The 18,363-nt window shown below is 45.4% G+C and overlaps 1 protein-coding gene across 3 annotated transcripts in view; it reads right to left on the reverse strand.

The window, feature by feature from the left end:
• Positions 1-14,949, reverse strand: part of syt1a (synaptotagmin Ia) — a 512,169-nt gene extending 497,220 nt beyond the window's left edge. The window contains exon 1 of one of the 3 annotated variants that reach the window (XM_059652601.1): positions 14,716-14,949. The gene's annotated coding sequence lies outside the window, so the exon portion shown is untranslated. The remainder of the gene's footprint in view (positions 1-14,715) is intronic. The other 2 variants (XM_059652600.1, XM_059652599.1) reach the window with 2 other exon arrangements.
• Positions 14,950-18,363: the final 3,414 nt, after the last annotated feature.

The following is an 18,363-nucleotide window of genomic DNA, read 5'->3' on the forward strand; positions in this document are numbered from 1 at the left end:
TATAAATGTTTTATTTTTTATACATTCTATGAATAAAGTATATTTTTTCAAATTAAAAAAAAGGTGACAAAACGTCTGAAAACGAGCCTTCCAGCTCAGCAAGCAAACTTACATCCATTAGCCAGGAATTTGGTAGCACTGACAGCTTTTCTCTGGAACATGCCCAAAGAATTTCTTACACTCACATGAGAGGGCATACAGGTCCTTATATAAAATTTCCCTGAATGATGATAGCTGCAACAGTAGAGCATTCCCTTACTACTGCACCAGACTATCAGCTTAAAGCTTGTACTGAAGACTTTGGGGTGAAGCCATCACCTTCTGGCTTAGAGGTAAGCTGCATTAAAGAGCTTTGCAAAAAAGGCCACTGTAAAATACACAAAAACAACAAGCATTTACTGCTGCAAACAAAATCAAAAATTGCTGCAGAAACTCAGCAGGCCTGGCAGCATCTGTGGAGAGAGAAACAGAGTTTGACAAATGTTAACAGAAACACTCACTCTGCTTTCTCTCACCAAAGATGCTGAAACTCTCCAGCACATTCTGTCTTATTTTGTTTGTTTTAGATCTCCAACATCCACAGTTCTTTGTTTTATTTAGGTATTTAGTGGATGAGGACATACAGGGATGTAACTGAAGCTGAGATACAGGACAGGCAAGATCGAATGGAATGTTGGAGCAGGTTGCTCATTCCACTGTTTCTGTGTAACCAGTTTGAGACGTTGAAGAGATTCCTTCTGTTGATGTGGCAATATGTTAAGGCCACTCATTGTGAAAATCGGCTGAAAGTGGTTGCTCAAGTTGTTAATTTCAGCTAATTGAATATGTCCATGTTTTTATCAGTGGGTATGGCGCTGTCAATTTCCCCGTATGTTAGCTGGCACAATACACCTGAAGCAGCCATTCAGATGAGCCGTTCAAACTGTACAAATAGAACACTTTTCTTTACATTCTCAAGTTGCAGCTCTGTTGACCAAATGAATATGAAATCACAAGTGCTCAAAAAGCCAAGTAGAAAATTCTGAAAACACTCATACAGCTATGAGCAGTCTCTGAACTGCCACCATAGCTTTCAGATAATAATAAGAACCTTGTTAGAAACAAGCTATTGGCACAAAGAGGGAAGATTGTGCAAAGTGAATCTTTTGCGCACAGTCCCGCTTTACCTGTGTTCTTGATGAATCAAGTCTGATTTTCTTGTTCTGTCCTGTGTGCTTGCAGAACATGCCATTGTTTTTGTTTTGTGCTGTTGACCCTGTTCCAACAGAGACCAGCGCTGATGGCCACCAGCCCACTTTGTCTTCCAACAGTTTACTTTCATCAGTGGGAAAAGTGAGGGAGTGGGGAAGTGCAGGTTTAACCCGATTCCTCTGCATTCTATCCATGATGTTATGGAGTGCAGCGAAGGTGTGCCAGTCCTACTCCTGGAGTGGCAGGACTGAGGTATGAAGAAAGAATGGATCAGTTAGGAGTTATTCACTGGAGTTTGGAAGAATGAGTGGGAATCTCAGAGAAACTTACAACATTCCATCAGCACTAACAGGGTAAACACTCAAAGGCAGGTCATGATAACCTAGGAGTCCAGAACAAGGGGGTCATAGCTTAGGGATTCAGGGTGGGCCATTTAGTTGAGGAGAAATGTCTTCACCCAGAGAGAGGGGAGCCTATGGAATTCTCTGTCACAGAAAGTGATTGAGGTTCAAACATTGAGCATTTTCAAGAAGGAGTTAGATATAGTTCTTAGGGCTGAAGAGATCAATGGGTATGGGGAGAAAGTGGGAACAGAGACTGAGGTGGATGATCAGCCATGATCTTATTTAATGGCGGAGCAGGCTTGAAGGGCTGAATGGCCCACTCCTGTTCCTGGTTTCTATGTTTCTAAGATAGTCTCTGAAGCTGACAGCACCGTATATCCGGAGTTGGCTCAGTTTGTAAATATGGTGGCACTGTTCAAAACATTAGGGATGTAAAACAAAGAAAATTCAGCTATTTTTCTGGGCTCTAATACTATAAAAAGATCGCAACTTGCATTTAAAATTTACTGTTGTGGGCTGCGCAGTTCCTTAAACTATTATCAGCCAATCAGTTGAATGCTTTAAGTTGGCTTGTCAGCTGCCCCTCAGTTGGTGGTACATTCACCTCTGAGTCAGAGGGGCTCGATTTAAGATCCTCTCCAGAAGACAGAATATAAAACTGAGGCTGATACTTCCAATTCAATGCAGCAATCTGTGTGCACGCATCGATGCTATATAAAGGTAGGTGTTTTTTGCTGTACATTACAGAAATCATGTAGTGAAAGCAAAATCCTGCAGATGCTGGATACCTGAAGTAAAATCTGAAAGTGCTGGAGAAACTCAGCAGGTCTGGCAGCTTCTGTGGAGAGAGAAACAGAGCCAACGTTTCCAGTCCGGAATGACTTTTCTTTGGAACTCGCATTGCCATAACACCTTTCACAAACTCAGGATGCCCAGAAGAGCCAATGAAGTAAATGTGAAGTCTCACTACCGCTGTAATGTCGGAGGTACAACAGGAATCTCCCACAAGAAGCATTAAGACAACAACAAAATTATCTGCATTTTGAGTGGTTAAGGAATACACTTTGGCCTCAGGGACACTGGGGTTAATTCAGCTTCTCAGTATAGTCCCATAGGATCTAACATGTCCACCCAAGTAGGTCACAGTATAAAAATAGCTCCTCTAGAGTCAGATGATAGTGTTAGTTCAGATTATAACCTTCAATATCTGGGATGGGATTGGAGTTTGCAAGAGTGTGACCCACTGAACCAAGACACATGCCACATTGAAGCAAAATATTTAATAACTGCACAAAGATATTTGTTTCTACTCAACCTTGGCACAGGTGAATGTCTGGGCAGTGATGTAGTCGCCATTTTGCCAACATCGCAGCTGTTACATATTCCAACAACACTCCTACCATTAGAACATAGAACATAGAACTTGGAATATGCAACACAACACAGGCCCTTCGGTCCACGATGTTGTTATTATTATTCAACTAAGATCAATCTACCCTGTATACCCTACATTTTACTACATTGTGCCTATCCAAGAGTCGCTTAAAAGCCTCTAAAGTATCTCACTCCACTACCACTGCCGGCAGCATATTCCACACGCCCATCACCCTCTGTGTAAAGAAGCTACCACTGACATCTCCCCTATACCGCCCTCCAATCACCTTAAAGTTATGTCATCCTCATAATAGTCATTTCCACTCTGGGAAAAAGTCTCTGGCTGTCCACTCTATCTATGCATCTTATCATCTTGTACACCCCTATCAAGTCACCTCTCATCCTTCTTCGCTCCAATGAAAAAAGCCCTAACTCCCTCAAAAGACGTACCCTCCAGTCCAGGCAGCGTCCTGGTAAATTAAGGTGCCTCAAACCTACAGAGAAGTCAAAGCAAGTTAATTTCAGACAGAAATTCCAGCAACAATGAAGGGTCGAGATATTCTTTCCCCATCACTGGGTCAAAATCCTGCAAATTCCTCTCTAGTAGTGCTGATGCCTTATGTGAACTGCTCCAGCTCCAAACGGTAGCTTGCCCCCATCTTCTCAGGAATAGTTAATACCGACTGGCCTTACCAGTGACATTTTCACTGGAAAATTAATAAAAGCACTGCGCAATCATCTGCAACATTGACGATCAAACACCAGAGCTCACTGGTTGCAAAGGTGAACACCAATTTGAGGAAATAGAATTGGAAGCCAAAATATTGGAGCATGGTGGCTCAGTGGTTAGCAGTGTTGCCTCACAGCGCCAGTGACCTAGATTTGGTTCCACCCTTGCATGACTGTCTGCGCATTCTGCCCGTGTCTGCGTGGGTTTCCTCTGGGTGCTCCAGTTTCCTCACACAGTCCAAAGATGTGCAGGCAATGCTAGCTTTCCCATAGTGTTTAGGTTGGGAAATACACAGATAGGGAAGGGGGTGGTTCTAGGTGGGATGCACTTTGGAGGGTCAGTGTGGACTTGATGGACTGAATGGCCTGCTTCCACACTGTAGGGATTCTATGAAATGAAATATAGTGAAAAAACTGGCCGCGATTTTTGGTCTTTCTTCTCCAGATCTCACAGCTTCCACGGTACTTTCAGTTCTGCATAGATTTTATTTTTCACAGCACAGACCAACACTTCAGAATCAGTCTTAAACAAAATGATAATTAGCCATCTGTAATTAACCATTTCAAACAACATTTTATCAGGACAGAATGAATTTCAAAGTTGGCTTTTAATACTTTTTGTCTTCTGTACGTGTTGCTTTGAAGCATTCTGTTCATGACGACAGCTGCAACTCAGCACAGGCAGCTAGTCACTAAGGCATCTAAACCAGGTGGTGAATGATGTAACTAACAGAAATGCCCCATCATTTTACCCCAACAGCTAACCCTGTGAGATGTAACATGGCTCAGAGAAACAAAGCAAAGAAATCTGAAACAAAAACAGAAATTACTGCAGAAACTCAGCCAGTCTGGCAGCGTCTGTGGAGATGGAAGCAGAGTTAACATTTTTGAGCCCGATTCCTCTTCAGAACTGACAAGAGCTTGGAAAAGTGATGTGCATGAGGATGACAGGAGGTGGGAGGGAAAAGGAACAAGCAGATAGGTGGAGATGGGCTACAGAGAGGGAGAGGGAGAGAGAGAGAGAGAGAGAGAGAGAGAGAGAGAGAGAGAGAGAGAAAAAAAACAAAAGTTAGGCAGACAAAGGGATTGTGGATAGTAAACCAGTGAAGACAGGAGGTTAGATAGGTAATAATGGGGTTGATGAGAGTGTGGAAATGGGTTAGCTGTGCTGAAATTGACCATGTCATGAGAGGACTGCTTCAGGATTCAATATCAAGTTCAATAGTATTAGGCCTGAACACTTCCTTCCATGAGTTTTACATTGCACCATGTCCCAGGTTCTGGCATGGCATAGAACATAGAACATAGAACATTACAGCACAGTACAGGCCCTTCAGCCCTCAATGTTGTGCCGACCTGTCATACCGATCTCAAGCCCATCTAACCTACACTATTCAACGTACGTCCATATGCTTGCCCAACGATGACTTAAATGTACGAATCTACTACCGTTGCAGGCAAAGCGTTCCATTCCATTACTACTCTCTCAGTAAAGAAACTACCTCTGACATCTGTCCTATATCTTTCACTCCTCAATTTAAAGCTATGCCCCCTCGTGCTCGCCGTCACCATCCTAGGAAAAAGGCTCCCCCTATCTACCCTCTCCATCCTCTCAATCTTCTTCTCTCTAACGAAAACAGCCTCAAGTCCCTCAGCCTTTCCTTGTAAGACTTTCCCTCCATACCAGGCAACATCCTAGTAAATCTCCCCTGCACCCTTTCCAAAGCTTCCACATCCTTCTTATAATGCGGTGACCAGAACTGTACGCAATACTCCAAGTGCGGCCGCACCAGAGTTTTGTACAGCTTCACCATAACCTCTTGGTTCCGCAACTCAATCCCTCTACTAATAAAAGCTAAAACACTGTATGCCTTCTTAACAGCCCTGTCAACCTGGGTGGCAACTTTCAAGGATCTGTGTCAATGGACACCGAGATCTCTCTGCTCACCTACACTACTAAGAATCTTACCATTAGCCCTGTACTTTGCCTTCCGGTTACTCCTACCAAAGTGCATCACCTCACACTTGTCTGTATTAAACTCCATTTGCCACCTCTCAGCCCAGCTCTGCAGCTTATCTATGTCCCTCTGTAACCTACAACATCCTTCGGCACTATCCACAATTCCACCGACCTTAGTGTCATCTGCAAATTTACTAACCCATCCTTCTACGCCCTCATCCAGGTCATTTATAAAAATGACAAACAGCAGTGGACCCAACACCGAACCTCGCGGTACACCACTAGTAACTGGTCTCCAGGATGAACATTTCCCATCAACTATCACCCTCTGTCTTCTTTCAGCAAGCCAATTTCCGATCCAAACTGTTATATCTCCCACAATCCCATTCCTCTGCATGTTGTACATGGCTGAGGGGAGGCAATGGCCTACTGGTATTATCTCTGGACTGCTAATTCAGAGACCCAGGTAATGCTCTGGGCACCTGGGTTTGAATCCCACCACAGCAGATGTTGGAATTTGAATTCAATAAGTATCTGACCATGAATCTATTGTCAGAGAAAAACCCATCTGATTCACTAATATCTTTTAGGAAGGGAAACTGCCATCCTTACCTGGTCTGGCCTCCATGTGTCTCTGGACCCACAGCAATGTGGTTGACTCATAACAGCCATCTGGGCAATTAGGGATGGACAATAAATGCTGCTCTAGCCAGTGATGCCCTCATCCCATGTATGAATAAAGGGCCTCCAGCACAGCCAACCCATTTCCATCAACTCGGTTCTCATCATCACTTATCCAGCTTCTCTTCCCCGGCTTACTATCAACTATCCCTTCATTATTCGTATTTCTGTTTCTCTCACACACACTCTCTGGTCTCTGTCTCTTCAAAATCACTCAATCCTCCTCCACCCCCATTACCTTCATTCCCGTCATCAGCATAAATCCTACCTTCCCCTAGCTACTGTTGGTTCTGAAGAAGGGTCACTGCAGTCAAAAATCTGTTTGTCTCTCCACATTTGCTGCCAGACTTGCTGAGTTTCTCCAGCAATTTCTGTTATAAAACATGTTACACCAGTCTATCAGCTCAAACTGACGGTTTTGGCCGACTCACTGTCTACACACAAAGGCACGCAGTGATGATGGTGATGGGATTTTGGGTGGATGGCGGGGGAACAGGGATAGAAATCATCAAAATCATGAAAAGGAACATGCCTTTTCTTTAAAAAAGACTGAGTATTTCTAATGCTCGAAAATAAATTAATCCATGATGTTATTGAATGGCAGAAGTGGGCTGAATGGCCTACTCCCGCTCCTATGTTCGAAAATAAATTGCACTTAATATAATGCACCTAGTGTAGGAGAAGCTTCATGATGCTATTAACAATGAGTGAGAATGGGGACCGTTTTGCAGAACACCTACACTCGGGTCGCAATAAACAACTGCACCTCCGAGTCATGAACCATTTCAACTCCCCGTCCCATTCCTTAGATGACATGTCCATCTGGGGCCTCCTGCAGTGCCACAACGATGCAGGAACAGCAACTCATATTCTGCTTGGGAACCCTGCAGCCCAATGTTATCAATGTGGATTTCACAAGCTTCAAAATCTCCCCTTCCCCCACTGCATCCCAAAACCAGCCCAGCTTGTCCCCGCCTCCCTAACCTGTTCTTCCTCTCACCTATCCCCTCCTCCCACCTCAAGCCTCACCTCCATTTCCTACCTACTAACCTCATCCTGCCCTCTTGGCCTGTCCGTCCTCCCCGGACTGACCTACCCCCTCCCTACCTCCCCACCTGTACTCTCTTCTACAGGCTCTATCCCTGCCCCTCTAACTTGTCTGTCTCCTCTCCACCTGTCTTCTCATCAATCCATCTTTGATCCGCCTCCCCCCTCTCCCTACTTATTTCAGAACCCTCTCCCCATTCCCCTTTTCTGATGAAGGGTCTAGGCCTGAAATGTCAGCTTTTGTGCTTCTAAGATGCTACTTGGCCTGTTGCGTTCATCCAGCTCTACACTTTGTTATCTCGGAAGACTCTACAGTGGCTGAAACACAGCTTAGTCAAAGAGAGTCACCATGTCAAGAACCATTAAGAGATGTTTGAAGTAGAAAAGTAAAGGGGTTTCCAGAGATTGGGGTCTGGACTATGGGAAGCCTGCTTCTTATTGGATGTGTGAGTGACCAGAATCCAGAATCTCAATGGATACATAAAGGGGATTAGATGGAAACATCTTCATCCAAAAATCTCAAAACGAGGACTGTTGTGCCAGAAGAGGTGATGAAAACTAAATTGATTACATCATTGCACATTGTATTGGTTCTATTTTAAGAGGATTACAATTGGAGAAAGCAGAATAATAAAATGAGAAACCAGCCCATTGGAGAAACTGAAATTCTGCACAGGCAACAGGGGATGAATGACCCTTTGTGTTTTTAGTTTAAAGTGCTCTTAGGATGTTGATGTTGTGGCTATTTATCAGCCAACCACAATTTCCCAAAGAAGATTGTGTTTATCCTTCCTCCTGAAGCTGTTTAGTCCACGTGGTGAAGGGTTTCACATCCATGTGAATTTAAACTGAAGGCTAGTGCCTCGGGGAGAAATAGTTCCAAACGTCAGACAAAAGATACATAATCAAATAAATAATGTCAGCAACATTGGTTTAGTCCAGCATTTCACCAAAGAAACCTGGATATGGGAGCCCAAATACCGTGGGTGGTACCGACAGCCTTTTGGAGACAATCTGTCAGAACCTTTGTAGAAGTAAATGCAATCTTAAATTCTTAAAAACAGAAATAAAACAGATCTCTCTCTCTCTCCTGCACTGACAGCTGTCGGCACACAAATGATTTGATTGACCTCATGACAAAGCTTTAAAACGCCAGGGGTTGAAAAAAAACTTCAGAGAGCAGAACAAGAGGGTGCCCTGGATTCTTGATCCTAATCCAAAGGATCTATTAATAACACAAAACATCTGTCACACCTTTAGGAGCTGACTTTTACATTTCACATTCCATTTGTTTGATATAAATAAAACTTCATCACACAATAAATTGTTGTGCATCCACAAATTAGTCTGCAAAATATTTCTTTTGACGCTTACGGTGAAGTGTTTTGTACACGTGTGCTTTATGATAAAATAAAACAATTAAGTAACAAAGTCAGAAATAGACATCCTTCTGAATTGCACACATTTTCACATGAGAGTTACATTTACAGGTGAAATAATTGTTCAAACCTCAAACTTGCCAGGTTAAAACCACGGTACGATAGAATATTTATAACACAGGAGCGGGGTCTGTCAGCTCAGTGTGTCCTTTGTATTCAAAACAAAGCTTCTCCCATCTTTTTGCATCTCAGTCTATCAACATCTCCTTTGACACCTCAACTACTGATAATCCAACATCCACTTACATGCATCTCGGAAGTTCCACATTGTCACCACGCTCTGGGCTGATGGTGTTTGTCCCATATTCTCAGCTGGATTGGTTTGTAACTGTACCAGTTGAGAGAGATCTCACTTCCACCACAGCTGGGTTGGGCATCTATGACCCATGCACCTGACACCGATCTGAATGACCCTGACCATCTAGCCTTGCATTCAATGTAATCCACGTACATGGACAAAGTGGGTACTCTTGTTCCCCACAATTACACCAGCAGCTCATCCACTCACACACTTAAGCCAATCCATTCACTCAACTCTTCAATCTCTGGTGCATATGCCCCTTTCATTTATCGGTCCAGTCATCCATCCCCCCACTCATCAAAGCAATGACCCTTGAACATCTTTCACCCATGCACTCTTCTACCAACAAACCATTCACGCCACGCCACCATCATCCCATCCATCTTCATCCCCATCCACCTCAACACTCATCCACCTCAACCCTCGTTCACCTCAACCCTCATCCACCTCAATCCCCATTCACCTCAACCCCATCCACCTCAATCGCCATCCACCTCAACCCTCATTCACCTCAACCCCATACACCTTCATCCCCATCCACCTCAACCCTCACCCAACCTAACCCTCGTTCACCTCAACCCCATGCACCTCAAACCCCATCCACCTCAACCCTCATTCACCTCAACCCCATGCACCTTCACCCCATCCACCTCAACCCTCACCCAACTCAACGCTCGTTCACCTCAACCCTCATTCACCTCAACCCCATCCACCTAAAACCCCATCCACCTCAACCCTCGTTCACCTCAACCCTTGTTCACCTCAACCCCATCCATCTCAATCCCCGCTCACCTCAACCCTCGTTCACCTCAACCCCACCCATCTCAATCTCAGTTCACCTCAACCCTCGTTCACCTCAACCCTCACCCAACTCAACCCTCAAAGAACAAAGAACAAAGAAAATTACAGCACAGGAACAGGCCCTTCGACCATCCAAGCCTGAACCGATCGAGATCCTCCGTATAACCTGTCATCTATTTTCTAAGGGTCAGTGTCCATTTGCTCCCTGCCCATCCATGTACCTGTCCAAATATATCTTAAAAGACGCTAAAGTGTCTGCGTCTACCACGTCCGCTGGGAACGCGTTCCAGGCACCCACCACCCTCTGTGTAAAGAACTTTCCACCCATATCTCCCTTAAACTTTCCTCCTCTCACTTTGAACTCATGACCCCTATTAATTGAGTCCTCCACTCTGGGAAAAAGCTTCTTGCTATGCACCCTGTCTATACCCCTCATGATTTTGTAGACCTCAATCAGGTCCCCCCTCAATCTCCATCTTTCTAATGAAAATAATCCTAATCTATTCAACCTCTCTTCATAGCTAGCACCCTCCATCCCAGGCAACATCCTGGTGAACCTCCTCTTCACCCTCTCCAAAGCATCCACATCCTTTTGTTAATGTGGCGACCAGAACTGTACACAGTACTCCAAATGTGGCCGAACCAAAGTCCTATACAACTCGAACATGACCTGCCGACTCTTGTACTCAATACCCCGTCTGATGAAGGAAAGCATGCCATATGCCTTCTTGACCACCCTATTGACCTGCGTTATCACCTTCAGGGAACAATGGACCTGAACACCCAGATCTCTCTGTTCATCAATTTTCCCTAGGACTTTTCCATTTACTGTATAGTTCGCCCTTGAATTAGATCTTCCAAAATGCATCACCTCGCATTTGCCCGGATTGAACTCCATCTGCCATTTATCTGCCCAACTCTCCAGTCTATCTATATTCTGCTGTAATCTCTGACAGTCCCCTTCACTATCTGCTACTCCACCAATCTTAGTGCCATCTGCAAACTTGCTGATCAGACCACCTACACCTTCCTCCAAATCATTTATGTATATCACAAACAACAGTGGTCCCAGCACAGATCCCTGTGGAACACCACTAGTCACAGGTCCCCAATTTGAGAAACTCCCTTCTACTACTGCTCCCTGTCTCCTGTTGCCCAGCCAGTTTTTTTATCCATCTAACTAGCACACCCTGGACCCCATGTGACTGCACTTTTCCCATCAGCCTGCCATGGGGAACCTTATCAAACACCTTACTGAAGTCCATGTATATGACTTCTATAGCCTTTCCCTCATCAATCAACTTTGTCATGTCCTCAAAGAATTCTATTAAGTTGGTAAGACATGACCTTCCCTGCACAAAACCGTGTTGCCTATCACTGATAAGCCCATTTTCTTCCAAATGGGAATAGATCCTATCCCTCAATATCTTTTCCAGTAGCTTCCCAACCACTGGCGTCAGGCTCACTGGTCGATAATTACCTGGATTATCCTTGCTACCCTTCTTAGACAAGGGGACAACATTAGCAAGTCTCCAGTCCTCCAGGACATCACCCGTGTCTAAGGATGCTGCAAAGATATCTCCTAAGGCCCCGGCTATTTCCTCTCTCACTTCCCTCAGTACTCTGGGATAAATCGCATCTGGACCTGGGTATTTGTCCACCTTAATGTCTTTTAGGATACCCAACACTTCCTCTTTCCTTCTGTCAACTTGACCTAGAGTAAGGAAACATCTATCCCATCCTCAGCATCCGTCATATCCCTCTCCTTGGTGAATACCGAACAAAGTACTCGTTAAGAATGTCACCCATTTTCTCTGACTCAGCGCATAACTTTCCTTTTTTGTCCTTAAGTGGGCCAATCCTTTCTCTAGTTACCCTCTTGCTCTTTATATATGAATAAAAGGCTTTGGGATTTTCCTTAACCATGTTTGCCAGCAATCTCTCATGCCCTCTCTTAGCCTGCTTAATCTCTCGTTTCAGATTCACAATCCCTCGTTCAGATTCAGAACTCTCGTTCACCTCAACCCTCATTTACGTCAACCCTCATCCATCTCAATTGCTATCCACCTTTACCCCATCCAGCTCAACCCTCATTCACCTCAACCCTCATTCACCTCAACCCTCATTCATTTCAATCCCCATCCATCTTAATCCCCATCCATCTCAATCCCCATCCACCTCAACCCTCATTCACCTCAACCCTCATTCACCTCAACCCTCATTCACCTCAACCCTCATTCATCTCAATCCCCATCCATCTTAATCCCCATCCATCTCAATCCCCAACCACCTCAACCCTTGCCCAACTCAATCCCCATCCACCTTCACCCCATCCACCTCAACCCTCATTCACGTCAATCCCATCCAGCTCAACTCCCATCCACCTTCACCCCCATCCACCTCGACCCCCATCCATCTTCAACACCACCCACCAGAAACCACCATGCTTCATTCAGCGTTATTGCACCAAGGTGAAATGAACCATGAAAGGAACCGTTGGATACTCACTCAGGGTCCTCTTTGGTACAGTGGTAGTGCCCCTACTACTGAACTGGGAGGCCCAGGTCCAAGTCCCATCTACTGCAGAAGAATGTAATAACATCTCTGAACAGATTTTTTTGAAAATATTTAGGATCTTCACTGAATCTTTGTGGGACTTCAGTGCGTGGGATCAAACTGAAGGAGATGGAAATTACTACACAATGTGTTTGAGTGGAGCTCAGGCCCCTGGTGGGTTAGTTTCTGGGATGGAGTTGGCAGCAGTTAGAAACTGTGTGACTGAGAGAGGAAGTATGTGTTCTGATCTCTCTTCATAGTGCCCTGTTTCTCAGGAGGCTGTGCTGCATGTTTGACAGACCTACCCAGGTCACTCTATCAGAATATTTGCCAATATCAAACGATGAAAATTCCTTCTCGTGTAAGGGCAGTGACCTGGGGAGATTCTGACTCTCGGTCTCTGTCTCTCTCACTAGTTCAGTGGAATCTGATGTTCTCTGGTTGGAGTTTGGAGGCATTGGGAAAACTACTCTGTATTTCCTGCTGAAATTAACACCAACAGTAATGGGGGGGGGGGCAGTGCGGGTGGAGAAAGTAAGATGCTGTTGCTGATACAATTGTCTGCTCTTTCACTGGGTCCAGTCAACCTGTAGGAGCCAAAGTAGTGGGACTCCTGTTCCTGTACAGCTGTATTTCAGGGTGACAGACTCAGCGCTCCACATCTCACGGGAGATTAATACATGGTTATAAATCAGTGTATAAATATGGATATGGCATACAGGCACAGAGATCAGAAGATCAAATCAAGTCGAAAACTCCTTGTCCTTCACACCGTCTGTTCGGAATTCCACTCCCACTGTTCGGAATCCGGTCTAAATCCCTGGGAATTAACCGCAGCTCGGTCCCCAGTCCCCAGCCCATTCCAGGGGAGGATCGGCAAGGTGTACAAATACCCCCAGCAACTGAGCAAAACCGATTCTCCCCGGAGATGACCCACAGGCTTGGCCGAAATCCTTTGCCGCTGGTTTCCGGCCATTCCCCGACATCTTTGCCCTGGCTCCTTCTCCCAGGATTGAGCATTCTCCATGTTCCCGTCTTGTATATGTGTGCCAGTGTGTGTGTATGTGCCAGTGTGTGCCATTATCAGTGAGTGTGTGCCAGTGTGTGTGCCAGTGTCAGTGAGTGTGTGCCAGTGTCTCTGTGTGTGTGCCAGTGTCTATGTGTATGCCAATGTGTGTGCCAGTGTGTGTGCCAGTGTCTGTGTGTGTGCCAGTGTCTGTGTGTGCCAGTGTCTGTGCATACCTGTGTGTGTGCCAGTGTCTGTGTGTGTGCGTGCCAGTGTGTGTGCGTGTGTGTGTGTGTGTGTGTGTGTGATTGTGTGTGTGAGTATGTATGTGCTGGTGTGTGTGTCAGTATGTGGGCATATCTGTGTGTGTGAATCAGTGTGTAATTGTGTGTGTCACTGTGTATCTATATCTGTGTCAGTTTGAGAGATTGTGTGACTGTGTCAGTGTGTGGGAGGGAGATTGTGTCTCTATGTGTGTCAGTGTGTGGGAGATTGTATGTCCACTGTGTGTGTGTATATGAGATTGTGTGTCAATGTGTGTGAGATTGTGTACCAGTGTGATTGTGTGTGTGTGCGTATGAGAGAGAGAGATAGAGAGAGAGAGAAAGTGTGTGTGTACTGATTAAATTACAACTAGTAGGCAATCAATGTGCTGTTTCTGATAAACACCTTTTGTGAATTCATTGCCGATTTGGAATTGACCGAGATGAACACAGTAAGCGGACTGACTGAACCCAACGGAGATATGCTCCACCTACGGCGGACTCTCACTAAACCAGGGCAGACATTCAGCGAGTGTTGGACAGAAACAGAGGAAATCTCTTCCTCATCACACACACACAGCCCTAACACAGCAATAGCAGGAACAACACACCGAGCAAATGAAAGATGACATTTGTTTTCGCGTTCTCCCTGATGGAGAGTGGCAGAGACGAACACACACACACACACACACACACACACAAAGGTTTACAGTCAGTATCAATCCCACTCCTCTGGTCACAGTTTCTCCACCTCAACTTTCTGGGACACACATAGTCCCGCTCCTTCCCCTCTGTCACCCGCCTCACTGACTCGCAATGATTCGGGTGAAGGGGATATTCCTGATAGAGCTCAGGGAACACAATCCTGAGCTGACACGTTCCTCCCATTCCGAGAGGGAGCATTCATTAGACTATAGTCCCTTCCCAAATATAAACCAACCCCAGCAACAGGGTTCCTGCCAGTCACACTTTCAGCATGGACAGAGAGAGAGGGGGACAGCTTGGGAACACAACATCTCTTACCTGGAATGATGTCCTTTATTTTGTTTAAAATAAACAGAAAATCTATTTAGCTGAGGCTGCCTGAGGAATAGAGACACACAAATTACAAGGAATGCACTTTTTTTTCTCTCTCTCTCTCTCTCAGTTTCTCTCTTGTTTGCTCCTCACGGCCAGGCTTTGCAGAGATTTGGTTCCAAGTGCTGAGAGTGAAGGGTTTTATACTGCGGGAGACAGGGGGGTAACCGTCACTTTAGCAGAGAGACACTGCAGCTCTCAGGAAAGCCTCCAGTGAGAACCTACTGCATCACTGAGTCCTTGTGTATGATTGGACACAGAAAAGTGCTGCCTCGCATACCTAATCCAGCAGCAAGAAACAGGGACACAGCTCCATTTCGTCTTCTCTCACACACACACACACATTGGAGAGAGTTCCCGCAAGAGGCGCCCGCAGCACCCAGCTCAGTCTTCCAGGAGACAGGTGGGGAGCGAGGGTGGGGGTGTGGGGGTGTGGGGGTGGGATCTAGATAGCCCCCAACCCTCTGCCCTGACTGCTTCCCTTCACCCAGAGGGTCTCACTACTCTCAACAATACCACACCACCAGCGACACTAACAGAAGCAAGCAAAGGGGAGGAGAGATTTTCAGTCAGGGATTGTTGCTATGAGGGTATGGGGATGCTGTCCCCGAGTTTACCTGGAGTAGACCTGAAGCTAGATGTTTACTGTGGGTCTGAGCTCCTTCAGGTCCCCAGCCCAGAGCCAGCCAGGGGTCACGCAGTGGAAGTTTATTGGCTCGGGAGCACAGAGCTGGGGACTTGAGTTTGAGTTTGTAACTGCACAAAGCCATCCTGCACATCCATATCTAGGTGGGCATCATGTGACTAAGAACATTGCCCCACCTCACAGTACTGTGTTTCCAGCAGCTGCTTTTCAAGCATATTTGGTTTGGACCTCTCTGAACCAGCTTGAGAATCAAATCCCAGCTGCCATTTCAGTTCTGAGGGAGTCCTACCCTGTCACTGGGGCCAGAACACCAATCACCCTCCTCCAGTAACCAAAAAATCCTGGCACACTATTCAAGACAGAGTTGGGGAGAGTTACTTCATGGGGTCTTGCTACACACAGTTAGGACCAGACCCCAGGCTCATGATGGGATACAGCTAAATCCCTGGGTGAGGAGGCATGACCAGGCTCTCCCTCTTTATTCAACCACACCCTCTTCCCCCAAATAGTTCCACGGATTAATTAAAAAAAGATGCATTTCTGTATTGGAAAGATTGCACCTGCCTGGTGATGAGACACATGGTGTATGTTTTCAATTGTGACCAGTTTGTACCTTGTCCACATAACCCAGTGCCTGCAATTTATATCACAATTACATTGGATTTTGGGGTGATCACAACTAGATTACACTGTGCAGTTTTGCTCTCCATTTCTATGAATCTTGGAGGGTGAACAATGAAACTTGACTGGATGTGTTGAAGCTTGACACCATCCAGGACAAAGCAGTTGCTTGATTGGCACCACATCCACAAACATCCCACTCCCTCCACCACCGACGCTCAGTAGCAGCAGTGTGTACTGTCTACAAGATGCACTGCAGAAATTTACCAGAAATCCTTAGCACCTTCCAAATCCCTAACTACTTCCATCAGAAGGACAAGGGCAGCAGGTACATGGGAACACCACCCCCTGCAAATTCCCCCTCAAGCCCCTCACCATCCTGACTTGGAAATATCTCACCGTTCCTTCACTATTACTGGGTCAAAATCCTGGAATTCCCTCCCTAAGGGCATTGTGGGTCAACCCACAGCACATGGACAACATCGGTTCAAAAACACAGCTCACTACCACATTCTCAAGGGGCAACTAGGGATGGGCAATAAATGCTGGCCTGGCCATGAATGCCCACATCCCATGAGCGAATGAATAAATGTGGTATGAGGTGAATAGATAGAATTAAGGTAAAAGATCACCTGCTATCGTAACTGAGGATGCTTAAGGGGCCAAGTGACTAACTCCTGTTCACAATTCTTACACTTTACACATTTTATGAAGTGAATCTCCCACTGACTGTAGCTGAATGCTCAACAACTAAATTCTATTCCCGCAATCTTTGGAAAATTAAAATTGTGTTTATATGACTTTTGTTGTTATCTCTTAGTCTCTCTCTCTCTCTCTCTTCTCTGTGTCTTTCTGTCTGATTGTGTCTCTTCACTGATTCGTTTCTTTCTTCCTGTCTGTTTCTCTCTATCACTTTCTCTCCCTCTCTCTCTCTTTGTCTCTCTTCCTTTCCATCTCTGTCTCTCTGCCTCTCTCTCAGTCTCTTTGTCTCCCACCATCACTCTCTCTGTCTGTCTTTCTCTTTCTGCAATCTCTTTTTCTCTGACTCTCCTCTCACTCTCTATCCTCTCTGCCTCTCCTCTTTCTCCTCTCTCTCTGTCTCCATGTCTCTCTCTCTCTGTCCTCTATCTCTCCCCTTCTGGCTCTTCCTTTCTTCACTGTGTCCATCTCTTTCTTTCTCTCCCTCTCTCTCTCTCTCTCTCTCTCTGCATCACCCCATCCCTACTCTCTCTCTCCTGCCTCTCTCCTCATTACACATATGTTATGATGACTTCAGCCAAATATTCCTCCTGGGCACAGGACTGTTGCCAGCTTCTAACTCAGTTTTCAAAAAAGACTGTTCATCTATAAATAGTGCATTGGCTTATGTTATAAATGAGGGACCTGTGTGGGTTGGGGGCTGTGCAGTGTTTGTAAATTTACTCTGAATGAAGTATAACTGCAAACTGACTCCCCCGAGTTACACTGCAGAACAGGAGGCATTGCTGTGAATTCCACTCCTGGTGAGAAGGCTGCGTGCAGAGAATTTGCTGAAGCGATTACATAAGAATGTTAAAAGATTCACACGTGTACATCCTATCTCTCACACACATACAAATAAACACACTCACATACACTGTGTCAGCGATACAGAGACTCATCCACATGTTCACACTCTGACACACTGTGCACCTGCTGACAAATACGCACACCTACTAACACACACCGACTTGCATAGTGCATCTGTAGTCAGACACAATTCCAGATTGCACATACATCCAACAAATCTCTCACATGGCTGCCTGTGCATACAGTCTCTTCTTACACACACACACACACACACACACACACACATACTCTCTCTCTCTCACTCTCTCTCACAAACATACATTCATAGTCACACAAACTCTCTCACACACAGACAGACAAACTCTCACACACACTCTCACACTCTCTCTCACACACAGACACACACACACTCTCACATACAGGCCCAGTCTCTTTCTCACACACACACACACACACACACACACACACACACACACACACACACACACACACACACACACACACGCTTTGATCCTCCTGATGTGACAATTCCTCCAGGATCCCTGCTGATGTCAGGATGCTAACCTTGAGAGGTTGGAACTCTGAGATATGTCCTAAAGGGGATTCATATATTAACACGAAGGCGAGGAATTTTAAGTCACAGTTTCTGCCATTTTTGGCCACCACCTTCTATCAAATACAGGATGTCAGTTTAATTGCATTTGGTTGCTGTTGCCTGGTAACAGGAAGGATATATAGTTTTTGAAAATTTATTAGCCCAGTGTGCAATATGACAGAAT

Source organism: Stegostoma tigrinum, chromosome 18 (assembly GCF_030684315.1).
Source record: "Stegostoma tigrinum isolate sSteTig4 chromosome 18, sSteTig4.hap1, whole genome shotgun sequence".
Classification (NCBI taxonomy): domain Eukaryota; kingdom Metazoa; phylum Chordata; class Chondrichthyes; order Orectolobiformes; family Stegostomatidae; genus Stegostoma; species Stegostoma tigrinum.